The 12,336-nt window shown below is 40.1% G+C and overlaps 1 protein-coding gene across 2 annotated transcripts in view; it reads right to left on the reverse strand.

The window, feature by feature from the left end:
- ZNF527 (zinc finger protein 527) overlaps nucleotides 1-3,029 on the reverse strand; it is a 48,532-nt gene extending 45,503 nt beyond the window's left edge. Inside the window, exon 1 of one of the 2 annotated variants that reach the window (XM_070224236.1) lies at nucleotides 2,873-3,029. The gene's annotated coding sequence lies outside the window, so the exon portion shown is untranslated. The remainder of the gene's footprint in view (nucleotides 1-2,872) is intronic. The other variant, XM_023651325.2, reaches the window with a different exon arrangement.
- Between the last annotated feature and the right edge of the window lie 9,307 nt (nucleotides 3,030-12,336).

Consider the following 12,336-nt stretch of genomic DNA (forward strand, 5'->3'; position numbering starts at 1 on the left):
GTGTTAGCTTGGGGCAAATCTTCCTCAGCAAAAAAAAAAAGATAGATAACTGTACTGTGGGTACATAAGAGAAAATCCTTATTATAAATACACACTAAATTATTTAGTGATAAAGGGCCATAATGTATGCAACCTTTTCATAACTGGTTCAGAAAACGTATGTATATATTTACATAAAAAGAGCAAATTAAAATAAAATAAAGAGGGCAAAAATCTTGATAATAAGTATATCTGGGTAAAGGATATATAGGTGTTATTTGTGCTATTCTTATTGGTAATTTTTGTGAAGTTTTGATGTTATTTGCAAAGAAAATATTAAAAAACAAATGTATGAAATATTTAGAAAACAAAAAAGGGAAAGGATAATAAATATATATTAAAACATATTACCAAAAACAAGAATTAAATCATCTTCAGTGTACAATAAAAACATAAAAAAATATAGGGACATTATCTAAACAGTTACATTTATATTCAAGAAATATAGACTTCTTATCATAAACATAAATATAAAGCATGACAGAAATCAGCTATGTCATGAGAAAAATTAAATATAAGGTAAAATTAAATTTAGATTTTCACTTCACTTCTTTAAAAAATGACTCTGTGTATGGCAATATTTCAATAAGTTTGAATAAATGGACACATATGTATATTTAAGACCTTGGGTAAAGGGGCTATTCAAAATGTTATATATTTACATAAACATAATACTAATCTAATATCTATAACATATACGGTGACATGGTAAAATACAGATTTGCTAAAAATTTTTAAATATGAACTATATAGTGATTTTAATTTTAAAAAACACATAAAACCTCAACAAAGCAATAAATGATGTTGACCAAAGGTGAAATGAATTTAGGCAATATAGGTATGTATGTATTCATAGGCAGACATATATTTAAATGGACATAATATAACTGGTTTTCCACTCAGCAATACCTGAGGACACATTCCAATGGAAATTGATTGTAGATCAGTATCATCATATTTAATGGATACAGCATTGCATCACAGAAATTTGCCTTAATTTATAGATTTTATAAATGTACTTTGGACAAAAACACTGTGCATTTATCCTTGTTATACGTTTATGCATGATGATGGTTTGCCTAAGAGAACTTGATAGAAATGAGATTGCCAGCTGAAAGAAATGCCCACTAAAATTAATTTTGTGCATGCGTATAAAAGTCACACATATACCCATTGTCCCCAAAACAACGAAAAATTTAAATTTACCAACAGCCACAAGTTTTTCACCACAGTCATATAAAAGTGCTTTCAGCCTATTCCCTATGTCAGCAACCTGTGACATTGCTGATCGCTCCTTTATTCCAGAGAGCAGAAAATGATTTCATAAACCTACATATCATGCTCTTTCTCCTATTTTCTTGCTCCATCTGCTAAACTGAGACAGTCATAACATCTTCACCATTTTTCTTTTGTGACCACATGCACTGTATCAACTCTACGGATCACTCTATATGTGTCAGGGTAATAGTACAACATATTAACCAGTATCTTATCTTCACCATTTCCTCTTAATGAGCCTTTGCCTCTTGGGCAAAATGCACGGGTCTCACAGCACCTCAAGGGAGTATGCTTACAGAAGAAACAGTGGAACAAAATTCAAAAAGCTCAACCTTGGACTGACAAATGCAACTTCCAGCTGCTGCATCCTGAGGCATTGAGAGAACGGGTTATGTGGCACAGCCAGTTTTTCCTGCTCACTCTTGACTAAATGAAGCTGCACACTTGATGAATGAATAAAAATCTGAGAGCAAAGCATGGGGGTTAAACCCACACACCTGTAACCATCAAGGTGAGCACTGTCAGTCAATAATGAAACACTCACATAGTGTTCGGGGTTTAAACAGGAGAGGTTCTCTTTTCCAGGTATGGATAATGGCGTTCCTAGAATCTCCCCAACTCATAAAGTGAGCAAATCAGGGAAGAGATGGCTGTGGGCATGTCTAGACAGGGAAGGCCTGACATTATAGGTCTGCAGAGACCTTAGATGCATTAGGCCAGAAGCCAACTGTTCTCACGCTCTTGATGACGTCTGAGAAGAGCAGTGGAAATGGAACTGAGAGAAGCCCTACATGTCGAATGAGGGAGACAGCTGTGATTTTTGAAGACTGATGACTGAGGATCAGATGGACCCTGTACAAGTCATCAGAGGGCAATGTGAATGGATTATATCAAAATAAGAGACCACTAAAATCAACCCCACGGTATTACATTTTATGAGCTCAATCTAGGTAAATTCAAAACCCTAACTGTGTGGGGGAGTGGTGAGAACACCCTGAATTGACTGAAGAAACTCTGAATTTCCTACGTTTATCCAGATGTGATGGAGATTCAGTTTCTGTCACCTGACAAACTGAGGACTCAAAAAACCGAATGCATTACTTAAGCGAATTCTCATTTGCTGAAACTGAGACACTGAGAGGTATTAGTGAAACAGGTAACATAAATAACACTGAAGTATAAAAATTCATCTCTTCCACTACATATCTTTCTGTAGAGCATTCATCGTTTCTTTAGTTTTTTAAATTTAGCTACTGGAATAGTGGACAATAATGCCTTTATGAGACACCAAAAATAGAGACATTGCTTACATAAAGAGGTTACCTGAAAAGGAATATGAAGACTGTCCCTTGGAGATAAGAACCACCCAGGAGAAGAATTACTCCAAAGATGTTAACAGCGAGATTCCTTTAGATGGTCATAACATCAGCTGATGTTTCATTTCATGTCTATCACATTTGAGATGTTAATAAACAAACTAAAGGTGAACCTCCTCTCTGATCAGCCGATGTGTTACTCCTGATGGTTTTCACCTGCCTTGCTCCTTTTCGCTTACCTGAGCTTGTGGCTCGTGTCACCATTCTCTCTTCCATCCATGGCTCTTTCCCACTCTCAAGTAAGAAGATTATAGATGGCTTAGGCCTTCTGCTTCCTGCTTGTGAGAAGAAAAAGAACTTGTCAATGCTGTGAACTTCCCAGAACTGGGAAGCGATGCTTTGGCAATCCAGGAGGAGGAGAATTATAGCTACTCTGGAACCAACTTGATCAGAATGCAGATTCCAGGGACACAGGTCCAAGGTTCTCAGAGGCAATCACCATGGGACAGATGTTCAAAGTCAGAATTTTTACCACTCTTAAGGAGATTTAATATAAACAGAAGTTTTAAAACCAACGGCCACAGAAGGATATGCAGACCATCCAAAGAATGGGTAAGATCAAAGTCCCAGCATTCCGGACATTATGAAACAGGCCACGTGAACCTGCCCGTTTCCAATTCCACGAAGCACCTAAAGCTGCAGAGAATAGGAAACAGACATACTGGCAAGCCAGTCATAATTTCCCCCAGAGTCATAATGTAGCACCCAAAGGAATATGGAAATCTTGAGTTTAGGAAGAATGATGTCCTTACACCATGAAACCAGGTTGTTGCCGTTCTCCACCCTCACACTCTTGTACAATCTCTCTGAGCAGGGTCCAGACACGCCCACTCCTCCCAAGAGAAGGTGATGGAAACATTCCTGAAAGTCACCAACCCCTGAAGTGAGAAACCTTTTATGAGTAGGACTGTGCATGCCACTATTATTACAGGGAAAACTTTTTATTAAGAGCATTCATAAAAAGTCTTAGTTTAAGGATTGGCTATATTAGTGTTTATGGTTTTTAACTGCTCCAAGAAAGGTAATTTTGAGCGTCTACAATAATCCTAGTTTTTTAAACTCTCCCTTAACTACTTTGGATTTTACTATATTTTAAAGAACAAAGAGTTTTTACACACAGGAAAAACAGTAAACAGCAAACAAAACAAAGATTTAAAAACCAAAGTCTATGTTAAGTACGGTGAGTACTTTAAAATCCTTACAAATAAGAAATGAAGGTGGCCTATAGCACAGACCTGCATGCAGTCTTCCATAAATTCCAGGGGCAAATCCCAGCATTCCTCAAAGAGACAACGAGCAAGGAAGGGCTTAAGCTGTTCGCCACAAGACAAAAGGCCAAGCAGGCAATGGTAGAGAAAGAACTTTAATAAGCGATAAGCTACCATATTGGAAGATGGTGGACTGTCATCCTAAAAAAAAAAAACATTTTAGGGGGCTGGCCCCATGTCTGAGTGGTTAAGATCGCCCGCTCTGCTTCGGCAGCCCAGGGTTTCGCCAGTTTGAATCCTGGGCACGGACATGGCACCGCTCATCAAGCCATGCTGAGGTGGTGTCCCACATGCCACAACTAGGACCCACAACTAAAAATACACTAAAAATACTGGGGGGCTTTGGCAGAAAATAAAATCTTTGAAAAAAATAACAACCCATCTTAAAGGGAACTGATTTGGAAGTGACTTATATAAGGCAGATGGGGTTGGGGAGGGCCTCAGAAACGTCAGGTGATGGATGACCCCAAAACGTTGGGCCCCTCTCCATAGCAGATCTGCTGAATGCAACATTCCTGTGGAATCTAAGAAAACCTCAGTTACCTCCTTATCTGGGACAGAACGAACAGTTTGGGAAGAGGACATAAATTTTCTGCCAGCAAGTTATTCTTTCCACTGGTTACAGATTAACTTGCCTACGTGCAGTTCTAAGCGTTTTTCCAAAGCACATTGTGAGAATAAGACAGGGAGGGGGAGCATGTAGCCAGTCCCCTGCGCAGGGGCGACTCTCCCTCATATTTCTTCATGAGCCACAGGTGCAAATCCAGGGTTGCGTGTCCTATATGTTGCATGCGGTGGATCTTTGGTCTGTGATGTGTCAACTTACAATGGGTCATTGTGGCTGCTCAGTGCTCCTGCGCGACGCTTAGGCAGGCGGGGAGCTGTCAGCAAGCTACTTTCTTCATCAGCGGTCCTCATGTTGTTCTGCAAGACAAGCTCAGAAACTTTGGTTACTTGGTTTCCCACATCAACCTTGTGGATACAGGCTCAGTTTCATCCTAATCCAAGGAAATTTCCACTCCACCTAACTAAAACTAAATTCTTGCTCTTATCCCTCCCAAAATGTATACTCCAAAATATTCCTTCTCTAAGTAAATGACAACTCCACCTCCCATTTACTCAGGCTGCAATCTTTGGAATCCACCCTGGATTTGCCTTTTCTCACATTCGACAATTAATTTTTCAGGAAAACTTTGGCTCCTACCTTAAAAATATATCCAGAATCCTGACACTTCTCCCACTTTTACTAACAATAATTAATCACTTATTTGATTATTGCAATAACCTTCTAATTTTATACTTACAACTTTGCCCACAGATTTTAACAGACAAGCCAAAGTGATATTTTTTCAATATAAGCCAATCATGTCACTCCTCTGTTTCAAGGTAGCTCATGGCTTCCCATATCACTCAGAGAAGAAAAATCCCCGCCATTAGAGTTGCCTACCAGTTTCTACAATCTTGGCCTGATGTTAGCTCTAGGACCTCAGCTCCGACTCTCTTCTTTGCATCTTCAGCTTAAGCCACAGAGGCCTCCTCCCTCCTTGGGAGTCCTGTCACAGTCAGACAAAAGTTCCTTTCGGAGCATCTGAAATCACTCTCTTCTCTACCTGGCATAGTTCCCCATCTCTACAAAGCTTTCTTTCTCCCTCTCCTCCTTCCTGTCTTTCACAAAGGTCATATTTACTGACACCCCTATTGAAACTGCATTTCTCTACCAGATTCTATGTCCCTCCCTTGCTTGAATTTTTCTCCATAGATTGTATCAACATATGACATATCATATATTTTATTTCTCTCTGTGTTACCTATATTTTCTACTAGAATGTAGACTATAACGAATGCAGGCTTTTTTTTGTGACCCATCCTGAGACTTAGACAAGTGTCTGTCCCCAGTGATGACTAGTAATGTCGGTAGAAAAAAATAAATGGATAAAAGGGTGACAAAGATTTCTCACTCAAATACTTAAATAAACTAAGAGCTTACTATATACCAGGTTCCATTTTAAGGTCTTTGCTTTTATAGAATTTAGAAGTTAAGAAAATATTAGAAGTAGATAACAGTAATAGTCATTTTATAGATGAGAAAATAGCACTGGGAGGTTAGTAATGTGAATTAATCACACAGCTGGGGGAGGTCAGAATGAGAAGGGGACACCAACATTTATCATGAAGAAAATTTGGATACCATTAAAAAGATGTTCATAACCATGGTTCCAATCACAAAATACAGAAAATAATTTCAGTGTCTACTACAGCTGACAGGTGAAACCAGTTACTGGCCAGGCGGTGTGACAGTACTGTCCCTTTGGAGGTGAGCGAGCAGAGTGCACACTGCCTGATGGCAGAGACCTCTAGCAGCCGTTTGACTGCTGTGTCTCTACAGTCTCTAAAAACATTGTTTGCCATAAAACCATGGTTTAAGCAGTAAGTGATTAATCAATAAATATGATGATACTAACAAATTCTTAAGTATAAAAAAGTGTTACACTATGTTTGAGCAGGATTTTTCCATGTTAGAAAAGACACATAAACACAAATATATATGTGAAAATATTAATAACGGCATCTGAAAGCTGGGTACACAGCTGATTCTTTTCTTTTTAAAAAATATTTACATATTCAAATTTCTTAAAGAATTTGAATTGTTTGGTTATTAAAATGTTTTCTAGAATTAAAAAGAACAAAGGAAAAGATCATTTCCGTGACACTAAAAGGACATGAATAAAGCAATCATTCTTATTGAAAGCTACATGCACCGATCTTTTGTTCCAGACAAAATTCCTACACACAAAGGAGGCTGCTCCCAAATTCTAGAGCAAAATAAATTAACAAATATCTTGGAAGAAATGATTTCATATTAAGTAAAATAGATTAAGCACCTTAATTAGCCTGTTGTCTACTTTGAAACAAGGCTCAAAAAAACTATTTCCTGCCTAAAATAAGTACACATTCAAGAAATTACATTAACATATTTTAAATAATTTAGCAAAATGTCTGTAATTATTATTCATTCTAATCAACATCAAGTATCTTTTTTGGTGACAGTTATTGGGCACTTATAGCTCAGACAAGAAGCTAAGCACTTGTAGACATCTTAGAAAATCTGTCCAGGGTAAGTATAATTATATATTGTCAGTTTATATGTATGGCAACATGCCCAGAACATTTTAAATACATGGCTTCTGGCAAAGAATTTACTATTTGTTCCAGCCAACACTTGATGATAAGGTCGCTGTCTCCCAGTCATTGGGAGAGTAAGAGCTTAACTTTGATGAGTCAGTTAGCAAACCCAGATGCGTTTTACATGGATCAACCCTCTTCCCACTTTTTAAAATTTCCACTTCCCTGACTCTACTGAGCCCCCACTCACCACTACCCACTCCCTCCGTCACCCCATTCCTTCATTCTCCCTTTAAAACACCCTGTCATGGCTGTACAAACTGAAGCTGAGCTCAGTTCACCCTGTACTTTTTCCTCTATTGCAACAGTGTATTACTGATTAAAACCTGTTGTCGTCTTTAATTAGTGTTGGAGTTTGTTTGACATCTCTTAATGGTAAAGGAAGTAAATACTCAAATATCCTGATTTGGAATTCCTAGAAATCAGGGTACTCATTCTCTTAAAGAATAAAATGTTTTACAAATGAGGAACTCTGAGCTATCAGTATTGGCCTGACATCTAAATTGATTCTTTTTAGTCTATCCAGAAACACCTAAATCTCCACCACATCAAGCAGATTAGGATCAGATGAAGCGCTCTTTCTCTTCAAAACATCTGAATATAGTATAATTAAGGGAGCTCTGAATTAGTAAACCCCTCCACATCAAAATGACCTTTCCCGGACATAATCAACACAAAAGTGCCTAGAGTGAGGGGCCGGCCGGTGGCCCAGTGGTTAAGTTTGCACGTTCTGCCTCAGTGGCCCAGGGTTCCCCAGTTCGGATCCCGGGTGCGGACATGGCACCGCGTGTCAAGCCATGCTGTGGCAGGTGTCCCACATATAAAGTGGAGGAAGATGGGCACGGATGTTAGCTCAGGGCCAGTATTCCTCAGCAGAAAGAGGAGGATTGGCGGCAGATGTTAGCTCAGGACTAATCTTCCTCAAAAAAAAAAAAAAAAAGTGCCTAGCGTGTTATCTACGCAGTTGGTCAATAAATGTCAAATGCATTTGGGTAAATTAATTTCATCAAACTAACCAATTCCAAGGGTGAGAAAGTTTGTCCTTTAGTCCCTTTATTAAATTGATCAGTATCTTCTCCCAAATCACTCATTGAAGCACATCAAACCCTTTCTCAAACATCTTCAAAACACGGCTTGCACCAAAGTCCAGTCCCACACTCATCAGCCTGGCATTCAGACTCTGGCTGACCTGTCCCCACCCGGGCTAAGAGGTGGTGAATCCAAAAACAACTGCCCAAGCCAGGCGGAGAAGTGAAGGAGTGAGGCAGGCAGGGTGTCATCCCGTCAGTCGTTTCGGCCTCAGCATCCAGGGGAGGGAAGGGAAGGGCAGGAGGTGGGACACGTGGACTTCGCAGGCCGGGTCTAAACCAAACTCTGCCGACCCAGAACGCCGACCAACCACAGCGAGAAGGACTTGTTGACAGAGAAGCAGATTATCCAGATTTCTAGGTGAAAAGTCCTTATTATTAATGCTGAAAACTCAGACAAAAACTGTTCTGATCAAGCCAAGCCGCTCCCTGTTCCGCATGCGCCCAGCTACTGCATCTTTGCCGGTGTGTAAAAAAAAAAAAAATTCAACATTAATGAAGCCCATTGGCCATGACACTCTCCCACACTGTGGCAAGCGCACTGTGCAGCCTCTGGGAATAGCCGTATTTTCTGCCCTCCTCCCACTGGCACATCTTCTCCAACGTGACAAATCCTCCTGGGCCCTCCCACCTCTCCAGCCCGCGGGATGTCGGATATCCCCGCCCTCCTCCTCCATCCACCATCACTGGGCACAAACACGGACCTGCGTGTATTTTTCTTTAAATGTTCCATCTGTGCTGTTCAAAGGAAACTACCTGGTGAGATTCCACATGAACGGAGCAGAGAGTGCTGCCCAGAGCGGCCCCAAGGGCAATGCAGCCAGGACCAGCCCGACCACAGGCAGTCTCCAGGGCAGAGACGGGACTGGACCAACGGACGGCGAGGACGAAATTTCAGCCAATACTCACCTTTTCTCTGATTCTCCTGGGCCCACAGCCATCTTCACGTTTTCCTGAGCGCCTTCCCTGGAGATGGGCATAGTCTCCAAAATGCAGATCTGAACTTGAGAGAAATGAGAGGAGCTGGGAGAAAGGCCTAGGATGGAGGTGGGGATGGCAGAAGGCGCCGGCACTGTCCGGACCGCTGCTCACGGAGAACCAGGCCACAGGCCAGCTGCACTGACGTCTGGACTCCAGTAAGAAGAAAAGAGCCTCTGGGGCCACAGGAGTTACAAGTGTGGCTGAGCATCCTTGCGGCAGACGAGGCCGGGCAGGAAAGCTTCCCAGCCTCTAGCTCCACGTGGGCGGGTCCCGTGGGCTGCGGTGCTTCGGGCTGGTTGTCCCCACTGATGCAGGGCTGGCCGGCTGCAGGCCCTGGAAGCGAAAGAGGCTCCAGAGGCTTCTGGAGAGAGAGGACTTTGAATCAGGGAGGTGCGCACACGTTTTTCTTTCGTATGCCCCAATTTAGGGGCCAGATATGTGGGGCCCACATGGAATTTAGGATTGAGTCACATAGCAACTGTCCTAGTTTGCATCACGTCCACTTCAAGAAGAAAATTTTAAAATGGAGTGAGGGGGAACTGTGCTAAATCAAAAAGTTTTAAGAGGTAATTTCATACCTGAAATATCATGTGTGGGTCTTAACTGGATTCTGGTTTGCACAAATCAGCTGCGAAAGACATTTTGAGAAACATAGGGATGATTTAATATAAACTGAAAATTAGATTTTGTTGGGAATTATTGTTAGTTTTCTTAGGTAACAGGGAAGAGGCCAAGGAGGAAAATAATTCTCCCTAATTTTCAGAGACACACGCTGAATTATTTAGCCATCTGATGATGTTTGGAATTTGTTTTAAAATATTTAAGCTTCGGATAAATCAGTGGCATGGGATAAAATGGAAGGAGAGGTACTGTTACGGAACAAACGAAAAAGACCTAAGACCATCTGAACCAAATGCAATAGGTAAACCCTGCTTGGATGGGGATTTCTCTCTGGGAGAAAACGGTATCACAATCAGGGAAATTTGAACGTTGACTTTTTATTACATAACATTTAAAAAATCATTTTTTAGGTGTAAAAGGGTTTCTGAGTTATGTTTTTTAAAATCCTTGTATATTTCGTAAATATATGGAAGAATTTATTATGAAAAATGTTATCTGGAATTTGCTTTAAAATATTCCAGGAAAAATGTCAGTGGGGGAATAGATGAAACAAGACTGGTGGTATTGACCGTTGTTAAAGCTGAGGAATAGGTACATAGGCAGATTTATTCTACTATTCTCAAACATTTGTATATGTTTGAAATTTTCATAATAAAAGTTTAAAACGTACCATTTTCAATAGCGTAGTTTAGATAAAAAACAGACTGTAGTGAGGACACAGTGTCAATGTCTGAAGCCATAAATGTGAGAATTGTCACGGTGACTATCATGTGGAGACTGCAGAACCAAAATTAGCCCAGAATAGAAATTATTAATTTTGAAAGATGGAAGTACACTATTTCAGGTTAAACTAGGGTTCAGCAAACACAGCCTGTGGGCCACATCCAGTCACTGCTTGCTGTTATAAATAGGCCAAGTGGTTCTGGAACAAAGTTACGCCTGTTTGTTTACGTATTTTCTCTTTTTTTCCTGCTTTTTCTCCCTCAATCCCCCCCAGTACATAGTTTCATATTTTAGTTGTGGGTCCTTCTAGTTGTGGCATGTGGGACGCCGCCTCAGCATGGCCTGATGACCGGTGCCATGTCTGCGCCCAGGATCCGAACTGGCAAAACCCTGGGCTGCCGAAGCGGAGCGTATGAACTTAACCACTCAGCCATGGGGCCGGCCCCTGTTTATGTATTTTCTGTAGTTGCTTTCCTGCAGCAACAATAGAGTTGTATAATATAGAGTGTATACCAACAAAGTGCAAAAATTTATAAAATGGCCCTTTCCGAAAAAAACCTTTCCAACCTGGGATTAAATGAAAGAATACAGTTAGCAAAGGAAGAGATTATGGAAGAAAAAGAAGGAAATTGCAAACTGTCAATTATCCTTTGCTGTGTAACAAATCTCCCCAGAATTTAGGGGCTTGAAACAGCAGTGAGTGATTAGCTATGAACTGAATGGTTTTTCTGCTGGACTCGCCCTTCAGAGTCAGCCGGGCCGTCTGGGGTGGCCTAGGAATGCATCGCTTACTGGCCCCTGACGGGCTGCTTGGTGCAGGGAGCCTCAGCAGGGGAGGGTCATCGCTGCTCCATGTCTCCGTGGAAGGAGCCACAAAGAATATGTGCCCATTTGCATCCGACCACAAACATCTTCCATTACGACAGCAAAAGGCATTTTCGTTTTTAACAGGTTTTTCACTAACATAATTGGCATACAAGAACCTGCACATACTTAAAGTGTACAATTTTGATATTGCTACCAGGCTTGTAGTGTTTATATACATCATATAATACGTATAAAAAGAAATGTATATAATTACAAACATGTTATATGTAATATATATAATCATTACTAGCAAGGTAGTGAATATATTTCTGTCACTATAGATTAGTTTTCTCTTTCTAGAGCTTTCTGTAAATGGAACCATATAGCATGTACATTTAAAATACTTTTAGATCTTGGCAACTTGCCCTTCAAACAGGCTATACTAACTTAATTGTGCCAATGAAGTTTGACAGCGTCCCTTCCCTAGGATTACCATATAATTTGAATTTCAATATTTGGAATATGTTTTTACTAAAAGGTTATTCACTGTTTATCATAAATTCAAATTGAACTGAGCGTCCTGTACTTTTATTTGCTAAATCCAGCAGCTCTTCTTTCTCCCAACGTCTTCCTAATACTAGATATTTGACATTTGAAAAAATCTGAAGGGAAAAATATTATGTTACTATTTTGATTTGCATTCAGAACAAATAAGTAGAAAGAGAACGGCACAATGAAACTAATGAAAAAATAATATATAAAAGAACAGAAATTAATGGAATGTAAAACTGAGGCATTAATAAATCAATCCCAAAGCTGGCTTTAGGAAATGAAGTAAAATAGATGGAACACCTACTAATATCAAAAAGAACCGAAGCACAAATACAGAAATTAAAAACGTGGAAAAGGGAAATAATCAGAAATACAAAAGGTGCTACCAATTATTTTATTACTCACATAAAAAATCTCTAG

Source organism: Equus caballus, chromosome 10 (genome assembly GCF_041296265.1).
Source record: "Equus caballus isolate H_3958 breed thoroughbred chromosome 10, TB-T2T, whole genome shotgun sequence".
In the NCBI taxonomy this organism is placed as follows: domain Eukaryota; kingdom Metazoa; phylum Chordata; class Mammalia; order Perissodactyla; family Equidae; genus Equus; species Equus caballus.